The following is a 22,017-nucleotide window of genomic DNA, read 5'->3' as shown; positions in this document are numbered from 1 at the left end:
AGCTGTCCACCTAGAACAGTTGTAGGCCAACCAGCAATGTCTTGCATGGAGATGAGATGGCAGTAGAGGGACCGGCTAGTGTCACGGCAGTGACAGCTGTCACCGTCCCGCCAGCCCAGGGGGCAGGTCGCTGTCCCGCGATCCAGTGCAGGCAGCCCTTGGGGGCCTTTCCAGGAAGAGCGATATATAATCTGGCACCGTATATAAATGCAGGACTCACCCCTTTCACAGCCTCTGTCCTCAGCCTAATTCTGTTGGAAAGTCTTTCCCAAACTGAAGAGAATTAATTTATTTGAAGAGTCTGGTTCAAAAGAGCACACCTTCACTGAGTGTGTGCGTGTGTGTGTGTGTGTGTGTGTGTGTGTGTGTGTGTGTGTGTGGTGAGGGGGCAGAAGGAAGGGGCTTGGATTTCTCTGTTACCTTATTAAGTAAAATTAGTTCACAGTCACTGGTGAAGATAAAGTAGCAGCATGCTTACAGTAAAAATAGGATTAGAAAGCCACATGGCTTTTTAAATCTAAGAACGTGTTGCTGGTATTGCATCTACCTGACTAGCTCCTAGTTGGAAAACATCTTGTCTGGAATTAGAGTATTTTTAAAATCAGTTTCTACCACCCACCCCTATCCTTCGACGTTCAAACTCTGCTTCTTTCTCCTCTTGGGGGACCCTCATGATGCCTCAGTTTTATGCCCCAGATGCTGCATTATCTTGGGTTTAGCTTCATTGTCCAAGGCTCGTTACAGCAGTCAGAGCCCCACCACTGCTTTGCTTCTTTGAAGGCCAGGTCTTTGTTAAACGCAGGCAAATACACAGACACACTTTGCTCTGCTGACACGTGTGTCCTCACGTATTACCAATGACCGCAGTTCAGAAGACTGCAAAGCCAAGAAAACAATCACAAACCAGGGCCCAAAGGTTTGATTTAAGTCCAGAAAACATTTCCAAACGAAGTTCTGCATTTTAGCCATCCTGAAATTCTTAGGTTTGCTTTTAGTGATTTAATTCATTAATTCAGTGAAACTGACCGCCTTTGCATATTTCCTCCTGCACTTTTAAAGGCTGGCTTAGGAATTAATAGGATTAAGAGCAAGACTTCCAAAAGCATTAATATCTTATGAAAGACAAAATTAGATTATTGAGAAAATATCAGCCTAATGAATAGAGATGATGTCTTTAGTTCTATCCAATCTTCTGAATGCAGATAGTGCTCTAATGTTTGTTAAACATGTTAATGTCAAAGAGATTAGGTATAGGCTCAAATAACAATTCGTAAAATAACCTGAGTCCAGTTTTTCATGGACTATTTTAAAATACCTACCTTAGGACTTCTAATAACACACCATAGATGATGTGTATTTGAAAGTATGCAGAAAATCAGTTCCGATTCACATCTCCTGAAGAAATATGATTTATAAGTGCAAACTGAAACAGTGTATACTCATCTGAAGTGTGTTATAATTGATGATTGAGTTGTTATACTCTGCAATAAAATGTTGTATTAGGGCTTCCCTGGTGGTGCAGTGGTTGAGGGTCCGCCTGCCGATGCAGGGGACACGGGTTCGTGCCCCGGTCCGGGAAGATCCCATGTCCCACGGAGTGGCTGGGCCCGTGAGCCATGGCTGCTGAGCCTGCATGTCCAGAGCCTGTGCTCTGCAACGGGAGAGACCACAACAGTGAGAGGTCCGTGTACTGCAAAAAAAAAAAAAAATGTTGTATTAGTTACAGTTCAAAAAACTCTTTTTCCCATGCTAGCTTTTCAGTGGATCAGAGAAAACTATTTCTTTTTTTAATTTATTTTATTGAAGTATAGTTGATTTACAATGTTGTGTTAATTTCTGCTGTACAGCAAAGTGATTCATTTATACATATATATTCATATTTTTTCATATTCGTTTCCATTATGGTTTATCACAGGATATTGAATATAGTTCCCTGTGCTATACAGTAGGACCTTGTTGTTTATCCATTCTATATATAACAGCTTGCCTCTGCTAATCCCAAACTCCCATTCCTTCACTCCCCCATCTCCCTTCCCCCTTGGCAACCACAAGTCTGTTCTCTATGTCTGTGAGTCTGTTTCTGTTTCATAGATACGTTCATTTGTGTCATATTTTAGATTCCACATATAAGTATATCGTATGGTATTTGTCTTTCTCTACCCGACTTACTTCACTTAGTATGATAATCTCTGGTTGCATCCATGTTCTGCAAACAGCATTATTTCATTATTTTTTATGGCTGAGTAGTATTCCATTGTATATATGTACCACATCTTCTTTATCCATTCATCTGTCGATGGACATTTAGGTAGTTTCCATGTCTTAGCTATTGTAAATAATGCTGCTATGAACATAGGGGTGCATGTATCTTTTCAAATTATAGTTTTGTCTGGAAATATGCCCAGGAGTTGGATTGCTGGATCATGTGGCAGCTCTGTTTTTAGTTTTTTGAGGAACCTTTATACTGTTTTCCATAGTGGCTGCACCAACTTAACATTCACACCAACAGTGTAGGAGGGCTCCCTTTTCTCCACACCCCAGAGACAACTGTTTAAAACTAACATATACAGGTATCCAGTGATCACATTATACACCCTAAAGTTACACAATGTTATGTGTCAGTTATATCTCAATAAAACTGAGGAGGGGGGGAGTAAAAACTTTTCAATGCCAAAATCATTATCAGCTTTTTTTAAAAGAAGGAAGGGAAAAAAAGAAAAAAGGGCAAATACTAGAGAGGAAAGTGGGAACAAATAGGAACGTGCTATTGGGAGAAGTATGAGATGGAAAGTTCTGTTAGGAATAATCCTAGCACTCAGTAATTTTCAGGTTATTAAGTAGCCCCCCTCCTGGGGGCAGGGTGCGGATGTGGGTGGGAGGACCGTGGTGGGACAGAGTAAACGGGACGTGAGAAGTGATGCTGGCACAAGGGTAAATCTATAGAGTGGCCGCAGGGAGAGGGGAACACCTGCTCAGTCTCTCACCTACATCCCGAAGTCCCCCCTCTCCCTCGCCATCCTTGCCTGCACATGGCTGTATCCCTCTCCCTCGCCGTCCTTGCCTGCACATGGCTGTATCCCTCTCCTCGCCATCCTTGCCTGCACATGGCTGTATCCCTCTCCTCGCCATCCTTGCCTGCACATGGCTGTATCCCTCTCCTCGCCATCCTTGCCTGCACATGGCTGTATCCCTCTCCCTCGCCGTCCTTGCCTGCACATGGCTGTATCCCTCTCCTCGCCATCCTTGCCTGCACATGGCTGTATCCCTCTCCCTCGCCGTCCTTGCCTGCACATGGCTGTATCCCTCTCCCTCGCCGTCCTTGCCTGCACATGGCTGTATCCCTCTCCCTCGCCGTCCTTGCCTGCACATGGCTGTATCCCTCTCCCTCGCCGTCCTTGCCTGCACATGGCTGTATCCCTCTCCTCGCCATCCTTGCCTGCACATGGCTGTATCCCTCTCCCTCGCCGTCCTTGCCTGCACATGGCTGTATCCCTCTCCCTCGCCATCCTTGCCTGCACATGGCTGTATCCCTCTCCCTCGCCGTCCTTTCCTGCACATGGCTGTATCCCTCTCCCTCGCCGTCCTTGCCTGCGCATGGCTGTATCCCTCTCCCTCGCCGTCCTTGCCTGCACATGGCTGTATTACATGCCCACATCTTCCCTGGAGGCACAGCCAAACTTATGGGGATTCATGGGGCAGTGGCAAACCCCAGCTGCCATCATCCTGCTCGACTTTCTTTCGAGAAAAATCCCAGGGGATTTTTATTCCAGTGTGAATCTGGAAACATCCTTAAGCAGTTATGTTTTAAAGTCCAGTTTGGCTTTTAGAACTCTAACCAAACGCACCTCTTTGAATCTTGCTGTGAAGTCTGCAACCTTCCCTCAAACCCACACCAAAAGTCAGGAGTGTGTGGCTGCCTGGTGTCGTGTGAAGCTCGAGGATCAGATGGTAAGAGGCCGTGGTTTGGAAAGAGGCTCTAGTACCAGACTGTGGATATTCCAGCTCAACCTGGATCAAGCTGTCTAACCTCCTAGGCCTCAGTTTCCCCATCTGTAAAATGGGATAACTATAGTATCAACCTCATAAGAGTATTGTGAGGCTTGACTCATTTAATGCATCATAAGTACTAGAATTGAATCTGATATTCAGTGGCAGCTTTAGCTAATAAAAGAGGAAAGGACTAATTTATAATAGGATCCAAGGCAGGGCATTCACCCCGTGGTCTTTACAGGGAAACTGTGTCAATTACAATCTCAGTACCTCTCCTGTGTTCACACTCTGGATAGATAGTTCACTTACCATGTATCATCAAAACTTGCCATTCAAAAGTAACTTAAATAAATAGGTAGGTTTGACTCTGTGGACAAAGAGTTTGAGAACTGAGAAGTTAAATATTTTTTCTTTTTTAAAATATTGGCGTATAGTTGACTTACAATACTATATTGGTTTCAGGTGTACGACATGGTGATTGGATATTTTTATAGATTACCCGTCAAAGTTATTATGATATTATTGACTGTATTCCCTGTACTGAATATTACATCCCTGTAACTTACTCTTTTTTCTTTCTTACAGTTTACCAGATAAAATACAGTTTGCTCAGTTAAACCTGAACTTCAGATAAACAGAATAATTCTTTAATATAAGTATGTCCCAAATAGTGCATAGGACATACTTATACTAAAAACTACTCACTGCATATATGAAACTCAGTTAATATTTAAAAGTATATGCTGTTGGGCTTCCCTGGTGGCACAGTGGTTGAGAGTCCGCCTGCCGATGCAGGGGACACGGGTTTGTGCCCCGGTCCGGGAAGATCCCACATGCCGCAGAGAGCGGCTGGGCCCGTGAGCCATGGCCGCTGAGCCTGCGCGTCCGGAGCCTGTGCTCCGCAACGGGAGAGGCCACAACGGTGAGAGGCCCGCGTACTGCAAAAAAAAAAAAAAAAGTATATGCTGTCAACTTTTATTGTTGAAACAGTATTTTCATATCTAAGTTAGAAAAGTCCTAAGGGATAGTGTAGCTACAGACCACAGAATACTGTCTTTTAAACAATGGTTCTATGAGTGTCTTTGCAAGGTCGGATTTGGGGAAAAGCTTACCTTAAGCTGCGCTTGTTAGTTCACTGGAGAATACCAAGCACGTGGGGTGAATGTGACACGTCTGGGTGCTGGGGACACCGAGTGCCCTGCCCTCAGGAGTCTCCCTCTGCAGGAGGAAGCAGTCATGGGGTGGTTGTAGCACCTCTTATGAAACCTCAGAAGAGAGATTTGCGTTAGTACTTTGAAGGCTAGGGGTGCAAGTCTGGGCAAGGATGACTTTTTCCTTGAAGGATGTGTTGGAGTTGGCCAGGAGAAGGCAAAAGAGTGGGATTCCAGGTAGACGCGGAAGCAAGAGAACGTGGGCAGTCAGGGCGCTGTCGTGAAGGGCCATGTGTCCCACCCAGAAGCTTGTACATCACTCTGGCCGCCGTGGGAAGAGAAGAAGAATTCAGGTAACGCATGCATCTCATTCCTGTACCTGGAGGGAGATCTGTTCACACAAACAGCTTAATTTTTAAATGCTGTTGTACACGGCACACAGGAACTGCTTGAAAGGTAATAATCCACATCCAAAAAGTAAAGGGGAGATGGAAGATGTATTTACTGGAAAAGAGGAGTATGAACTACATCCCTTTCTCCCCATGCAAAAAAATGCAATGCAGTGCTTGGCTTCCAGATTTGTTGAAGCGATGAATTACTTCAATTCGGAAGCATTTCTTGGGGGAAACCATCAAGAAAGCCTCAGGTTGCCGCCGTGACTCAGCACAATCACCCAATCAGTCGGTTTTCTTCAATCCATGTACGTTGGGAAACACCAGCCGCTTAGACTGTAAAGTACTTTTGAAATAGTGACTTTTTCTCTGTTGACACTGTTTCAACAAATTCGTCTTTATCTTTTCCAAGACAGAGATGTCTGAAAACTGGCCTTAACCCTGGAAGGGTTCATTACCGCTCAAGTAGCCGACTGAAGTGTGTCCAAACCAGAGGGAAAACATGCTGGGGATAAGACAGAGCAGCACTGAGTGCAGAAGATTTTGTTTGTGTTTGTTTTTTGTTCTAACAAGATCATCATATGGCATCTCTCACCAGGGAAGTGCAATAATTTGATTCAAAAGAAACTCAGACATGAATCACAGTAAAAAAGTAAACAGGCTGAATTGAACAGAAAATGGCATGTTGTCAGCAGACTGGTTTGGGGATCTCAGGAGAAAGACCCAGTGGAAAGGGCAAGTTTGTTTATGTTGCTACAAAAGAGGAGCTGGTTCTTTCTTCCAAAAAGCAAAGATCAGTCTGTGCTAAGCGCTTGGAGGAGATCCGTGGGTTTACCAGAAGTGGAGAAAGGAGACCAGCTGCACTCAGGAAGCAGTGGAGGCCTGAGCGGCCGCCCCAACAGACTCCTGGGCCTTTATCACCTGGAGTGAAAAGGAAGATTCTCTAGCTCTGCCCTGAGCCAGCAGGCCCTGCCCTAGATGTGGGAGCTGCTCCCTGCTACCTGAGTGGGACGGAGGGGGTCCCAGCCTCAGGGGTGACCCTGCACAGTTGGAGAATGAACTCCTGCCCCTCTGTCGTCCCCAGAAGGTCTTCTTTGGTCCTGGATTTTTGAACTGATCTAATTGTCTTCTGGGATCCAAGCAGAAAAACATTAACCTGAAGTAGGAAAATAGTTGTGCAGTTCTGAAAGAACGTATGTTGCTATCGTTGTAAAATTAAGATAAAGGAAGGACAGCAATTTAAAACTACTCCCACATAGGACCTCCTGAAAAACACCGATGGTACTCTTTTATTAGCTAATAATTAATATTGCTCTGGGGCACAAAAATTTATTTTCCAGTTACTAGATCTGAAACGTATAAACCTAAGTAACTCGTGGCAGCTACTTCTCAAACAACTATGTGTGTGTGTGCATATATGTCTAAACTTATTTAGAAAAGCATTATCCTGCCCCCACCTACTTTTATCCTGTGTGTTTCTCTAGGGTACAGATACGGATGATTAATTTTATAATTGAACATGGAGACTGGTTTTTTGCTCAGTTTAAATTGGGGAATTGGAGGCTTTATGCCAAGATCTTCAGACTTAAGTACATCCTATGCGTTTTTCCAAGGAACCTGGAGTTTTTTAAACATGTCTAACTCCTAGTAGCTCCTTGTAGATCTTTTTAAAATGTATGGATTGTAGGGGCTTCCCTGGTGGTGCAGTGGTTGAGAGTCCGCCTGCCGATGCAGGGGGCACGGGTTCGTGCCCCGGTCCGGGAAGATCCCACATGCCGCGGAGCGGCTGGGCCCGTGAGCCATGGCCACTGGGCCTGCGCGTCCGGAGCCTGTGCTCCGCAACGGGAGAGGCCACAACGGTGAGAGGCCGGCGTACCACAAAACAAAAACAAAAACAGACAAAAAAAATGTATGGATTGTATATTTTCCCCTCTCATCCTTCCCATTTTCTAAGTAAAACAGCTGATTTTGTTAAGTGTAAGCACAGTGTTATATTTGATGGCTTTGTCTATATTTGACAAAGTGTGGTGAGCTAAGAAGGAATTGTCGTAGCAAAAAAAAGTCTCACTTGCCCTCCAAATCTGAGTCTCATTTTGGTTTGTTTTTTGCTTGTTTGTTTGTTTAATTTACTTGCCTCCCACCTCAGGGAAGCCAGTGAAAACTAAATAGAGAAAACCACTCCCTGAAAAACCACTTCCTCCCCATGGAGCCTGCAGTTCTAATTGCTGAGGAGATGCCCTTAGACAGCAAGGCCCTCAGCTGGGAAGACAGGCCAGCATCCCCAGGTGGGCGGCAGTGCCGCTGGGGAGAAGGGCGCCCTGTGCCTGGTCCCTCCCCGTGCGGGGCTAGTGGGCTGGTACCTCTAGAAAAGTTCTAAGTATAGTGCCCACGGCCGCTTTGCTGGGTTTTGAAAACAGAGGCCGAGGCAGGTGGAATGAGAGGTGCTTTTGTGTTCTTACCTGCTGGAACCATTGCCGACACAGCTGGCCCGTGCTCGTGGGTGGTGCAGCGTGAAGGCACCCCCTTCCCCTCACCTCCAGCCGGCACACTCTTCAGATGCGCTTTTCAGTTCCCGCTTCACATTCTGAGGCACCAGCTGAGTCCATCAATTGCCACAATCAGTGCAGGTTATTTTCTGTCCCACAGGACACAAAATAAACAAAACAAAACCACTGAAAGCCAAGGATGGGGACGTGGGGGAGCCTTGGCGAGCTCTGCAGACACTTTAAGAATCACAACAGCTGCGCCTCCAGTGGCTGCCGCAGCCGAGTAAGTTTTGACATTTTTTTTCCTTTAATTATTACGGTGATGCTGAGCCAGGTCCATGCGAAAATGATAAAAAAAACTCCTGTGTGAAATTTTGAGGCTGCTTCAAGCTGTTTGGGGAAAATCAAGTGTGTGTGTTTATGAATACTTTCTTAGTAGATGAAAATCTCCGCGTATTTTAAATAACGCAACAGAGACGGTTGATTTTTACTGGGAATACTCGGTAGATTTTTCACTAAACTACAAATATAAAAGTGTCTGTTTTATTTATCGCGTGCTCCATTTTGTCATGCTTGCTTTCAGGACGTCTTATGTGTTAGCTGATTTTTTTAATCCAGTTTCCTTTTGCCCACACTCCTGATAATATCCTGGACTCAGAAAACTTCGGAAAATTTAGTTAAAAATTGTTATTTCCCACGACTCTCTATTCCTCCCTCTGATTTTAGTTCATGGTGGTAGACCTTTTCCAGTTTGTTTGGAGTAGTTCTAGTTCACCGTCTGGTTTCCATTTTGAAGCTGGCCATTAGAACTGTCTTTATCTCCCCCGGGAGGAGTTAGGCGCTTTCCCCACTTGTTAACATGCTTTTAGTGTCGGGTGCCATTAGTCACAGGACCCAGCCCAGAAGGGACTGTCGGGATGCCTGTATCCCACACCTGCGGACCTCGTGTGTATCTGGTATCAGGTGGATGCTGTCACCGCCTGCTGACCTGGTCCAGCTGGCTTCAGCACAGTGGTATTGCCCCTCCCCGCGACCTCCCCTCAGCACCTCCCAAGTCCTATCCCAGCACCTCCCAAGTCCCCCTCCCACCATTTCCAATTCCATCCCTTCCTCTCCCAGCCCACCGGCCGCCCTCATCTCTTGTCCACCCCCTTGTAACTCTCCCCGACCTCATCTCTCGACATTTACTCTCCCCCTTCACATCCACCCTCCACTCTGCAACCAGTTTTGTTTGGGAAACACAGATGTTATCACATGTGATGCCAAAACATCTGCTCTGGATTCTTTGCAAAATTAGGCCCCTCCTTAGCAGAGAGTGCTCAGTCCTCCGGGACGCGGCCCTGGGCCTGCTGCAGGCTGTCACTGTAGCCACAGCAGCGTCCCGCCACGTGCCTCAGGCCCAGCTCCTGCCACCTTTTGCACCCTCAGCACCTCGTGTCTCTGGGCTGTGCTCCACGTCGTGGTTTCTGCCTCGAGTGACTCCCAGCTCCTCCTTCACCTGCCAGCTCCCTTCACACCAGCATGGATGTTACCAGACACCAGGCCGTCCACGGTCTCATAGCTCTGCGTTAGAATAACATAGTGGGCAGTAATAATACCGTGGGCAATGTATTAACTGATAATATGGTAAAGTGTACATTAATGGATTATCCAATAGATATTTGAGAAACACTGCTAAATATGTTACTTTACATTTGTTGAATTGATTTCTGTGTATTTCAACACATACACCTCTAGAAGGGGAAATGAAGTCAAAGGTGGATAGAACTATTACAAATACACACTCAGAATGGTACACATCATCATGTAGGAGCAAGTGGATTAGCAGTGTCCAGCCAGGAAGAACTGTGCTGACCAACTTGAACCTTACCAATACCTGTCACTTAAAAATGGGAAGAACGGCATGGTTCCATCTGATCATTTTTACTCACTGAATGCCAACCATATGTTTAAAAAAATTAGGGTAAATGTTTTTGTTCCATATTTGCTTTCATTTCTTTTTTAATCCCTAATAGAAATAATGTAGAAATATCTAGTGATTTCAATGCATTTCAAAACATGACTATTGCAAGAGAGAAACTGTATGTCATCCTACACAGATTCAAAGCTCATAAAGGTAATTTGTGTTATCATGGACGTATTTTCAGGGGGAGCAAGGTTTTGAGGGGTGGACTTTTCATGAAATCCTGCTTGGTTCCTAGAATGATGATGATGATGTTGATGGTTAGTCTAGCCCTAACCCTAATGTAGTAGCACTCTACAAAGATACACACACAGATAGAGACACATAGATATTTCTAACCACAATGCTCTTACACTGTTATCACACCCATTTTACAGATGAGGGAATGACTCAGAATGTAAGTCATTTGCCCAAGGTCATCCCACTTTGGAGTGGTGGGATTTACTCCACAATCTGTTGCCTCCAAAGGCCACGTTCTTTTCCGCTACACCACGTAACTTCTTCATGGAACACCATGAAACACAGACCTGCAGAAGTTAACCTTGGGTTTTATTGATTTGACTTGTGATTTCATGGCAGGAGCATTGTTTTACTCTGTGCAGTTTTATTTGCTTTGAAGGATTCTGTCCTTTGGCAAAGGACAGAGCCAGCCCCGGGGGCCCCGCTGACAGCGCCAACTCTGGTTTGTTTCAGCATCTCAGCATCAGCAGATGCTGCCCCTTAACCTTGCTCAGCATCTCAGCTCCAAGAGCGCGGTCACTCCGACATTGCTCCTGCGCTGGCTTTTCCTTGTCAAGAAATGCAGGGAAATTATTCAGCAGATATCAGCCAGCCTGGCTCGTCGGAAACCTACCAGGACCAGGTATAAGCTGAAATCAAGCTGCTGCTCTTGAGAGGCATAGATCCCATAGGCTGTCTCCCTGGATTGCTGCACGACTGCCAGCCAACCCAGTAGAGGGAGGGAGAAGAGGAAGTGTAGGCGCACGTTGTGTGTGAAAGCTGAAGGTCTTCTCAGAGATCCTCTCTGGAAGAGATTCTGGAAGAGGTTGCACCTTTTTTCAATGAGGTGATTCAACATAACGGTAACAACCTTGTGAACTGGATCTCTGACCTCCAGGCAAGACCAAGATAACATGTCTCAGCTTCGACTAAATGATGCAAAAAACAACCAGTTGAAAAGGCAATTATTCTTTTTCAAAGAACAGTGCTGGGAAGTAGAAAGGACAGTGGATTGGCCATGAGAAGACTGGATCCCAAGTCTTTGACCTGTCACGTCACTGAAGAGTCTCGCTGAGACCCTAACCCCAGACCCTTGAGCAAACCACTCACCACCCCTGAAGCAAGTGGGTCAGTTCCGAAAACCAAGCACTTCCTAGAGTCTCTGTATCATTAGTCGAGCAGTCACCTTGGTGATGTTGGACTCCCAGTTTGGTTGACACATCTCCACGGACGGGATGTTTTTTGGTTCATGCTTCTCCATGGATGGGATGTTTTTTGGTTGATGTGTCTCCATGGATGGAATGTTCTCCAGTGGGCAGCCCTGACCAGCTACCTGAAAACCAAAGCCTGGCGGTCACTGGTGTGTAGAGGGCCGTCACTTGGGACCCGCGGGCAGTTCTCTGGCCCCCTCTTGCCAGTTTTGAGTTTATTCAGCATTTCTGAACGAGGGAGTTTCTGTCCTGATGTGCCCTTCCTCTTTTTTCCTCCTCTCTTTTCCCTGTTTCAACCTCTTCCCACTCTCATTTCTAACTCCCACCTCATCTCCAAAACACTGGGAAGGCCAAGTGGAGAGAGTGCAGTAGTAACATTAGTACTTTTTTTTTTTTTTTTGCGGTACGCGGGCCTCTCACTGTTGTGGTCTCTCCCGTTGCGGAGCACAGGCTCCGGACGCGCAGGCTCAGCGGCCATGACTCACAGGCCCAGCCGCTCCGCGGCATGTGGGATCCTCCCGGACCGGGGCAGGAACCCGTGTCCCCTGCATCGGCAGGCGGACTCTCAACCACTGCGCCACCAGGGAAGCCCGACATTAGTACATTTTTGTATAAAGTCCTCACCGTGTCTGCAAGGTGTTTGTGATCAGAGTTCCACTCCATCTCTAATCCTCACTGTCCCCGTTTGTAAGGATCGTGAATAATAAGGAAATATATGGATTAAAAGTTCAGAATTAATTTCTTTCACATTTTATATTATATAAATCCACATTATTGTTACATGTCTTATTCAGACCAAAATAATATTGAATCAGAGGCCAGAGCCTTTTTGACCTGTCCTGTCTCTGAAAAGAAAGAGAACATGCTGACTTTCCCAACTTTTTCTGAAAGCAGAGGAGCTTTATGTCCTCAATGGGCTTCACCTATTATTCAGCATCTTCGAAATTTTTAAAAACTTCTTCACTCCCTTTATCTTCCATTGTTGCCCTTTAGGGACACGTGGAAAACCTTTCATCTGTTTACTTCAGGGAAATTTACAAGAGATACTGAATAATTATATGCATTCAGTGTAATTATAAACGTCTAGCGTATGTTTTTATATGTATTGTATTTATGTGCTTTAGGTAATTATGCATTTGAGTTCCTTGCCAATTTTATGGCCAAAATATTTTACTTGGCTGATTACTAAGTGTATTTTAAGCTTACTTCTTGAAACATGAAGAGAATATACTATAAATCCAATTAACATAATTTATCTGCCTAAAGAGAATGCTTGATTTTATTTTCTTCTCTATTTTAATGATGAAAACCATTTGTAAGGATGCAAAGTAACAAAATATGTTTTTAAAGGTTTCCAAGTCCCGATTTTATCGTGTTTTTTTAAAAAGAAAATTTTGAAAGAAATTTGAAATTTTAAGAAAAGTGTAAAGAGGAAAAAAAAAAAAGACAATAAAAATCACCCATAAACCTACTCTCAGTTTTCAGTAAGTTTCCATCCAATATTTTAATGCATTAGAATCTTTTTATAAATCGTTTCATACCTTGTTTGTCTTTGCCATGAACACTGCTATGAATAATTCTTTGGATTTACCTCCATTATTTTCTATAGATAGATTTCAAGAGGTGGAATTAATGGTTCAAAGTATATAAAATGCTTAAGTTTCTTTATGAACCTGTTATGTTGAAAGCTTGCTTTCCAGAAAAATTGAACCAATTCACACACGCCGTTAGCACTTTCCATGAGAATGCTTACCTCAGCATACCAGCACTCAAATAAGCATTAGTCTTTTTCTTTTTTATCATCTTTGCCAGCTCGATAGGTAGAAAAAGAGTATCTCATTATTGCTCCATTTGAAACTGGACATGTCTTTATATGTTCGCCAGCCACGTGAAAATTTTCTTTTGTGAACTGTTCATATGCTTTGCCTGTTGTTTTACTAGGGTGTTAATGTCTCCTACTGACTTGTACAACCTCTTCTATGCTTGCTTTGTCCTTCTTTAAAAATGTATTGGCTGTCCTTAAGCTTTGTGCTGGCATCATTTTAGAATCACCCTGTCCATGAAAAATGGACATTTCATGAGGCTGACATTTTATACAGTCAGCTTCATGAAAAACTCTGTAATTTTGTTTGGAACTGCATGGGATCCACTTATAAAGTTCGGGAAAATTGACTTCTTGGCAATATTGGATCTTTATTTGGATCTTCTTTTATATTTTTCAGCAGAGTTTCAAAATGTTCTCCATGAAATCTTGTACATCTTTTAGTTATGTGTACTTATTTGTTAAGGTAATAGCATCTCTTAAAGTTACATTTTCTTTTTATTGCAAGTATATAGAGTACATGTATAAATATATAGAGATACAGGTATATAAGTATATGTGTGTATACGTATGTGTGTATGTATGTATATTTGTATGTTGCTCCTTTGTCCAGAAACATTTCTCAGCAATCTTTATTTCAGTCATTTCTCTGCAGATTATTCTGGAGTTTTCCATGGAGAAATCATGTCAACTTTCATTACTGACAGTTTTGTTTCTTCTTAATCCTTATACATTTATTTTTTCTTACTTATAAAGCTCACTAGAACCTCCAGTACAACACTGAATAAAACTTAGGTTGACAAGCATCATTATCTTGGTCCTGATTTTCAGAGAAAAGGCTTTTAATGATTAATAATTAGTCATAATTAGTTTAAGGATATTCCCTTCCATTTCTTATTTATTAATACTGCTTACCATAGATAAATATTGAATTTGATAGAATGCTTTTTTAGCATATATTGTTATACAAAATAATTATTTTATTTCTCTTTTTTGACATGTTAGTGTGGTGGGTTAATTAATGTAGTTAATATTCTAATTTTGAACCAACCCTTCATTCCTGAGATAAACCTAACTTGGTCATGATATGTTTTAAATATTGCTGAAGGCTGTTCACTAATGATGTTTACATCTATGTCCATGAGTTACTAGTCTCTTAATGATCCTTCTTGTATTTTTATTTTCTCATTTTAGAATGAAAAATATATCTGCTTTTCAAAATGAATTAGATAGCATTCTGTGTTCTTTCTGTTCCCTTAGAAGAGATCATGTGAGATTCAAGTTATCTTTCTTTTTTTTTAGCTGTGACCTTTTTGTTTTTAATTGGAGTATAATTGCTTTACAATGTTGTGTTAGTTTCTACTGCAGATTATCTTTAAAACTCACCTACAAAACTGGCTAGGTCTGGCATTCTCCTCATGGTAAAATTTTTAATTATGAATTTTTCAATAGTTATAAGACTATTCTGGATTTCTAGTTTTTCTTGAGTTAACTTTATAGTGAATATCTTAATAGAAGTGAATTTTGTCTAATTTTTTACTCAAGGGTATACATTTGTTCATATTTTCTTATTATCTGTCCTTTATCATCATTAATAGTGTTTGTGCCTTTTCTCCTTCTTCTTTCTTGACTATTCTTGCCAACATTTTGTTGGTTTTATTAGTTGTTTCAAAGAGATAACCTTTGACCTTGTAGATCTTTCATATTGCATGTTTTAAATTTCTGATATTCCTGATCTTTTTTCCTTCTACTTTCTTTGAGTTTATTATGTTCTTATTTTTAAACAAGATGCTGAACACATTAATTTTCAGTCTTTCTTTTTTCTAGTAGAAGCATTTATTTAAGTATTAATTTTCCCTCCAAGTAACAGTCGAGTACTCTTATCCTTAAGTATTTTTAAATTTTCATTACAGGTACTTCTTTGACCCATGCATTATTTAGAGCATATGAGTGCATGAATGTGTGCGTTTTATTTCGCAGTGCATGGGAGATTTTTTTGGTTGTCTTTTTATTAGTGATTTCTAACTTAAATGTATGCTGATTGGAGAAAATTCATTGAAATTTGTGGACATTATTTAGAGCCGTCCACATGGTCAATTTTCTTAAATATTTTATGTATTCTTAACAACAATGTTGAGTGCCAAGTTCTGTATATTCTTTAGATCACGCTTTTTAAAAAGTTTGCTGTTCAAATTTTCTGTATACTTACGAGCTTTTTGTCTGTTTGATCTATTACTGAAAGAGGTTAAAAGAAGTCATATATTTTGAAGCTAAGTTATAAGTAACTATAAGTTTAGAATTGTCTCTCCTAAATGAATTGAGCATTTCATCATTAGGCACTAATATCATTGTCGTTAGTTTATATTGTCTAATTTCAGTACAACTATGCCAGTTTCCTTCTAATTAGTATTTTCCTGGATATATTTTCAATCTCTCTATTTTAGTTGTGTCTCTTGTAAATAGCATATAGCTGGATTTTTTTCTGAATTTTTGCATTTTATTTTAGTTTTTTATACAGCATGTTCTTATTAGTTATCCATTTTATACATATTGGTATATATATGTCATGGATTTTATTATTTCAGCTTTTACCTTTAAAAGTCTTACAGCTTTTACCTTTAAAGTCTACTGACAACTTAGTACATTTTTAATTTGCTGCGATTACTGATTTATTTGAATTCATTTCTGCCACCTTATTTTGTGAGTTATGTTCGTTCTACTTTTTCTTATGCTTCTTCCCCCCACCCCACCTCTTCTTGCCTATTTTTAATTAGTTAAATTTTTGTCTCGTTTTATTTTTCTGTCTACTAATTTGGAAATTATACACTTTTTTCTTTTACTAGTCACTATAGAAATGTTAGCATGCATATTTTAAAATCTAGAATTAAATTAATTGCTTAACCTTCTCCTCTCAGATATCTTTCCTCCCCTATAAATAGCTCATGATAAGGAGATTCTCTGAGAACAAAGATTCCCTGGGATTTGTAGCATCTACAAGGTAGTATTTCTTTAATTTGCTCATTCATGCATTCAGCAGATGTTACTGAGGACTCTCAAAGCTAGACCCTAGGATTAAAAAGATAAGTAAATCTTCGTTGTTGTTCTTAAGACCATCCCTTTTTGTTTTCTCCTCCAGGAGTAATTAGGCACCTACCAAAGACCACATATCTTTCTTACATCCTAAAACCATGTTTTCGACCTGGTCATCATGTAGTTCCAGTGGCTTCAGGGTTGCAGGCTAATAACCATGGTGCTGTACTTCCCGTGCAGTGGGGCCTCTGCCCTCCTTTGCTGTTGGTTACTGATGGCATTTGTTACTGATGGCAGTCGTCACTCTCGGCCACCACCTTCCCATTACCAGAGATCCTTTCTGCTGTAGCCACTTGTGTTTCTCCCCTCTGATTGCAGACCCCCCAGTTCTGCTCATTGCCTTTCCACACAGGATGTACATGTGGATGGACTGAGCATCCCTGTCTAATTTCCCTTTCATACGTGGATCTCTGTGGTCTTCATCATTCACGTGAGCCCCGATGTCCCTCTGAATCACAGTGCTTTTGGAAAATGGGATAGTATGTTCCGCTCCCTGTGCTTTGTCACCTCTTCTTTCCTGCTTCCCTGGGCTCACCATCCCTCTTCCTCTCTCTCATCACTGCCTGCAGCCTGGACTTGAGCCAAGCACACACATCTCCCATCACAGCTTCATTCCTTCCTCTCTTCCTTCCACTGCTGGGCCTTTGGAGCTGTGTATAAAAGCTCTAATTTATTTTTTTGGTGTTTTCTTCTTCTTTTCATTTATTTTATGGAAGTATAGTTGATTTACAATGTTGTGTTAGTTTCTGCTGTACAGCAAAGTGATTCAGTTTTATATATATATATATATATATATATATATATATATATATATATATATATATATATGTTCTTTTCCATATTCTTTTCCATTATGGTTTATCTCAGGATATTGAATATAGTTCCCTGAGCTATATAGTAGGACCCTGTTGTTTATCCATTCTGTATGTGCTAGTTTGCATCTGCTAATCCCAAACTCCCAGTCTATCCCTCCCCTATTCCCCCCTCCCACTTGGCAACCACAAGTCTGTTCTCTAAGTCTGTGAGTCTATTTATATTTTGTGGATAAGTTCATTTATGTTATATTTTAGATTCCACATAGAAGTGATATCATATGGTATTTGTCCTTCTCTTTCTGACTTACTTCGTTTAGTAGGATAATCTCTAGGTCCATCCATGTTGCTGCAAATTGCATTATTTCATTCTTTTTTATGGCTGAGTAGTATTCCATTGTATGTATGGACCACACCTTCTTTATCCATTCATCTGTTAATGAGCTTTTAGGTTGTAAAAGCACTAATTTTTAAACAAGATCATCCCGGTGAAAACATCTCCTCAGTTGTCAGAGGTTGGGGGGGGGAATCAGCAGGTACAGTGGTGACAGTTGGTCTGGGTGGGTCATTTTATAAGTTGTATGTGCAGTTCAGTTCCTGTATTTAGAAGCAATCCAGCCTGTACTGTAAGTCTGGTGAGCAGGAAAGAGGAGAAAATGGACCTGGATAAACAATTTAAAACTGATAGAAAAGTACTTTGCTGAGAAGCCCCGTGTCGTTTGCCCATTTTCCCTGGCCCTTTTGAAACTCCTCTGTGTGTTAGTTCTGACCGTCTGCAGGGCTCCCACTGACCGGAGCGTCGAGTGGCGCTGGTGGGTGGCGCTGGTGGGTGGTGCTGGTGGGCGGTGCACATTGTCGTGCTGCTCCACGCCTTGTTGGTGGGGAGTAAATCTTTCATAGAGCCTTCAGTGGTTTATGTTTTGTTTAGGATCTCGATGTCCAATTTTCTTGTCAACTTTTTGTTCATAGCCTGTCACAGATCTCATTAACGCCACTGACCTCTTAACCATTTTAAAGAGCGTAGGGTGGGTTGCAGAACATGGCATTTGATCTCTTTTGCACTAAATAAAAATTTTTAATTTATGAGTTTGAGTTCTAGCCATGATTACTGCCTTGGTCAGGTAACTTTACTGCTTTTTTGATTTTTAAAATGCCAGTATTTGACATCAGCATTCCCATAAAATAAATGATTCTTCATAACTGCTTTTCCAGTGCTTTTCCCATGTGACTCTTCCCAATAGTTTTCCCCAAAAAATTGAGTAGTGGCTGTCACGATTCTTGTGAACTAGCAATTATGTCAAATAATTTAATCAGTGCTTGAACTGGGCCGGCATTGCTCTTGGAAGACCATTTTTCAGAATGACCTACCCCTGAGCATTTGTTCCATAATTAAACCTGTAAACACTTTTTCCCACAAAGACCCTCAGAAGTACTGTTAGACATTCAGAACCTTCAGGGAAGAGCCTGTGCACCACTGCTGGGCAGAGTTAGCAAACTTTGAGCAAGGATGGGCAGGAGTCAGAGTTCTCTGTCTTGCAGTGTCATTGTCAAGAGCCTGCATACATAATTAATCAAGGCAGAGCTCATTGGGATTTTGATTGACATCAGACACCATTCCGGAATCGTGTGTTGAAGGACCACTAACGGGGTCTCCCCTTAATTTACGGAACATAAGATTCTCCTTCAACCAGAGTCACTGTGGAAAATGTGTTTCTTCTGCAGCCTGCGATGGTATGTTCTGTGAGAAAGTGATGCTCTAAAAATTAGGACTAGATTTTAAAATCATGATGAAATGGATGATAAAAATCACAGCATCGCTTTCAGATGTGTCCGTTTGGTTTATGAGGAGGCTAATAATGAAAAAGGAAAGACTTTAATGCCTCCAAGAGACTCTCCTGTGTTCGGACCTTTGCAGAAAAGCAAATAGGAGATCAGGTAAGTAAAGGAATTGTTGGCCATTTAGATGAGGCATGAATAAGGGCAGAAAGTCTAAACATCTCAAGACATTTCAAATGAGACCCCTGTTACGTCTGTTCAGGCCCCGTGTCATCCAGCTCTCTCTCAGTCAGCTTTGCTGTGCTGGTTGCTAAATATAAGACACACCATTTTTTTAATTTTTATTTTATATTGGAGTATAGTTGATTGACAATGTTGTGTTAGTTTCAGGCGTGCAGCAAAGTGATTCGGTTATATACATGTACAAGTATCTATTCTTTTTCAAATTCTTTTCCCATTTAGGTTATTACAGAATACTGAGCAGAGTTCCCCGTGCTATACACTAGGTCCTTGCTGGTTATCTATTTTAAAAATAGATAACCTTGCTGGTTATCTATTTTAAATATATAAAACACACCCATTTAAAAAAAAAAAAAGTCCCAGCGTCCTCCTTGTGCTGCTGATACAAGGGCACACTCTGCTCTGGGTGCCCCCTTCTGGTGCCTCTCAAAACCTCCAATCCCTCATTTAGAAGAAGGGGTTAATGTCTCCCCATAGGACTGCTGTGGGAATGATATTCTGTGTGTGCATCCATGTATATGCATAAATATAGAAATAGACCTTTTACCTGTGTTCTGGAACTGGGCCCCTCCATTCTTGGATCACTGCCAGAGCTTTGAGCCACCATATCTGATGGAATCAGTTATTAGACCACCACCAGGCTTCAGTTTCCTGTGTCACGTTGAAATATTATTCACTCCTCTGTGCTTGGAACCCCCGGTGTCTAAAGCACTGGGTGGTTGTGACTCCCATTAGCGAGCTTCAGCCCACGCCTTCTTGTAGCCTCTTCTCTGTGGTAAAGATGCCTCACTTGGGGCAGAGCATCTCCTCCCTCATCTCCACGCCTCTGTCTTTGTTGCAGGCATCGCTTGCCTGCGCTTGGAGCCCAGTCTCCATGAAGCTTCCCCACCCACCCGTCAAGCCCTACCTGATTTCTCCAAACCTTTACCACACGTGAGGTTCTGCGCCACGTAATTCACCCTCTCTTTACATACCGCTGTTACCCTCTGCTGTCTGTGTCGTGACTGTGACCACTAGATTGTAGCTCCTCGGAGGATGAGGCCGTCTGCTCTTTGGTGTGGTCTCCGCACTGTCCGGCACTATGCTCAGCCCCTAGTAGGCAGGGTGGTTGTCTGGGGCAAGGAGCCTTTTACAGGACTGTCTGATGATGTGTCAACACAGACCAGTGGTGCCCAAGTTTGACAATCAATCATTAGAATTTCATGGTTTTGAAAATTATTAGAACCAGGTGGCGGGCGTCTTCATGGTGGAGCTTGGAATAATCAACCTTCTTGTCGAAACAGCAACTAACACTTGCTGAGCATGAGCCAGGGGCCACACATTATCTGATTTAAGGCTCACCACACCCTCCCACTCTGGACAGGAGGAAACTGAGGCTTAGGGAGGTTCATCTTCTACCCGTGTCACAAAGCTCACGCGGGTGCTGGATTTGAACCCAGACAGCTGCACCTTCTGGACACAACAGGGAGTCAGGGTCTCCCTCCCTATTTCCCCTGCGCTTTGACCCTTAAGATGTGAAGAGGTAGGAAAGATCAGGCAGTTGGTACAGGGGTCCTATGGACGTCAGACACCCAGAAAGCTTGACAACTTTCTACTCATTGGGATGATTGGCAAGTCACAATTTCCTAAAATATAAATAAATGGTAGAAATGTTGGAAATTAAGTTTACTGACTACATGACTATATGGTGTTGATGTAGAACTTTCATCTTGTAAACTGACCTTGTTTTATTCATTCCGTGTGTACGATTTTCACTTTATTTGAAGGTGTTAAGAGTCAGGTGTAAGTGTAGATTTGCTCCAGTTAATACTCAAGGGGCCAGAGGAAGGAGGCTTAAGAGAGCCAGGGCGTTTGTCCTTCGGCCCTGGCCACCCACGGGATGCCATATTGCACTTAAACATTGTAATAGTTTTTCCCAGTAAGTGCAATAGGTGTGATCGAGTAAAGGAACAGTGGAAAAGAGACATCGAAATGATTTTGTCGATGTTCCATATGTAGAAATAAATGTATTTCAAAAGTCAGTCTTCCAATTATACAACTTTCAAGTCTAACTAAGTAAAATCTTCCCGGGTAAAGGCGAAGCTTAAAGTGACCAGGATTTTTAAAGCAGCTCTTTCGTTTGTGGCGGGGGGAGGGGGTGTTGCGAATGTGTGGCTTTGTGTGTTTAGAGTTCTTAGGCGCGATGAGCTGGGAAGTGGCCCACGGAATATCGTAGGGAGGCTGCCAGGAGCGCCACAGCTTTTCAAATAGTTTCTGCCTCTAGCACAGTAAGTGAATCTTCAGGTAACAGTGACTTAGGTGGAAAAGGCAATATATTTTTTGTGCCTATAACTTCACATTAGTTGGAAAAAAAACTAGGATAGGGAAAGAAACTATGGAAAACCATAAGCACGTCTGCACAGCAGGATTTTGGTTTCTCAATGTGTAATGTTTCATCATGATGTTCTGAATGGGTGGCACACACTCCTTCCTTAGTTCTTTTTTGGCCAACCTCCTATATGCATCTCAGGGCATACCCCCTGTGTAATCCAAGAAACCACCTAAATCAATCTCTAATGAAAAGGAAAGGTCTGGAGTCTTTGTAAACATAGTATTTATATAGCAGTCAGAGCTTCCTAAAAGTTCTTATTTGGGGAGCAGTGTGACAAACAAAAACATCGGCTGTCTTCTAGGCTGAATATTTGTAATATTTTACAGCAGCTAATTTAACTCGAGGACACAGTTCTAATGAAAGAAGTCATAGGACAAAAAGGTAGAGCTGAAATACATATCTTCGGTGTCCTTGTAAGTCTGATAAACTGCCATGCTGTCCTAAGCTTCTGCAGAACAGAAAGTGAGGAGACCCATTGCAGAAAACTCAATTAT

General features: G+C 42.2%; 1 protein-coding gene across 4 annotated transcripts in view; it reads left to right on the top strand.

The window, feature by feature from the left end:
• PTPRM (protein tyrosine phosphatase receptor type M) overlaps positions 1-22,017 on the top strand; it is a 746,863-nt gene that overhangs the window by 602,841 nt on the left and 122,005 nt on the right. The window lies entirely within an intron of this gene.

Source organism: Grampus griseus (genome assembly GCF_964374135.1).
Source record: "Grampus griseus genome assembly, chromosome: 12".
In the NCBI taxonomy this organism is placed as follows: domain Eukaryota; kingdom Metazoa; phylum Chordata; class Mammalia; order Artiodactyla; family Delphinidae; genus Grampus; species Grampus griseus.
The sequence above is the reverse complement of the archived record's forward strand: the minus strand, read 5'-3'. Positions and strand labels throughout refer to the sequence as shown.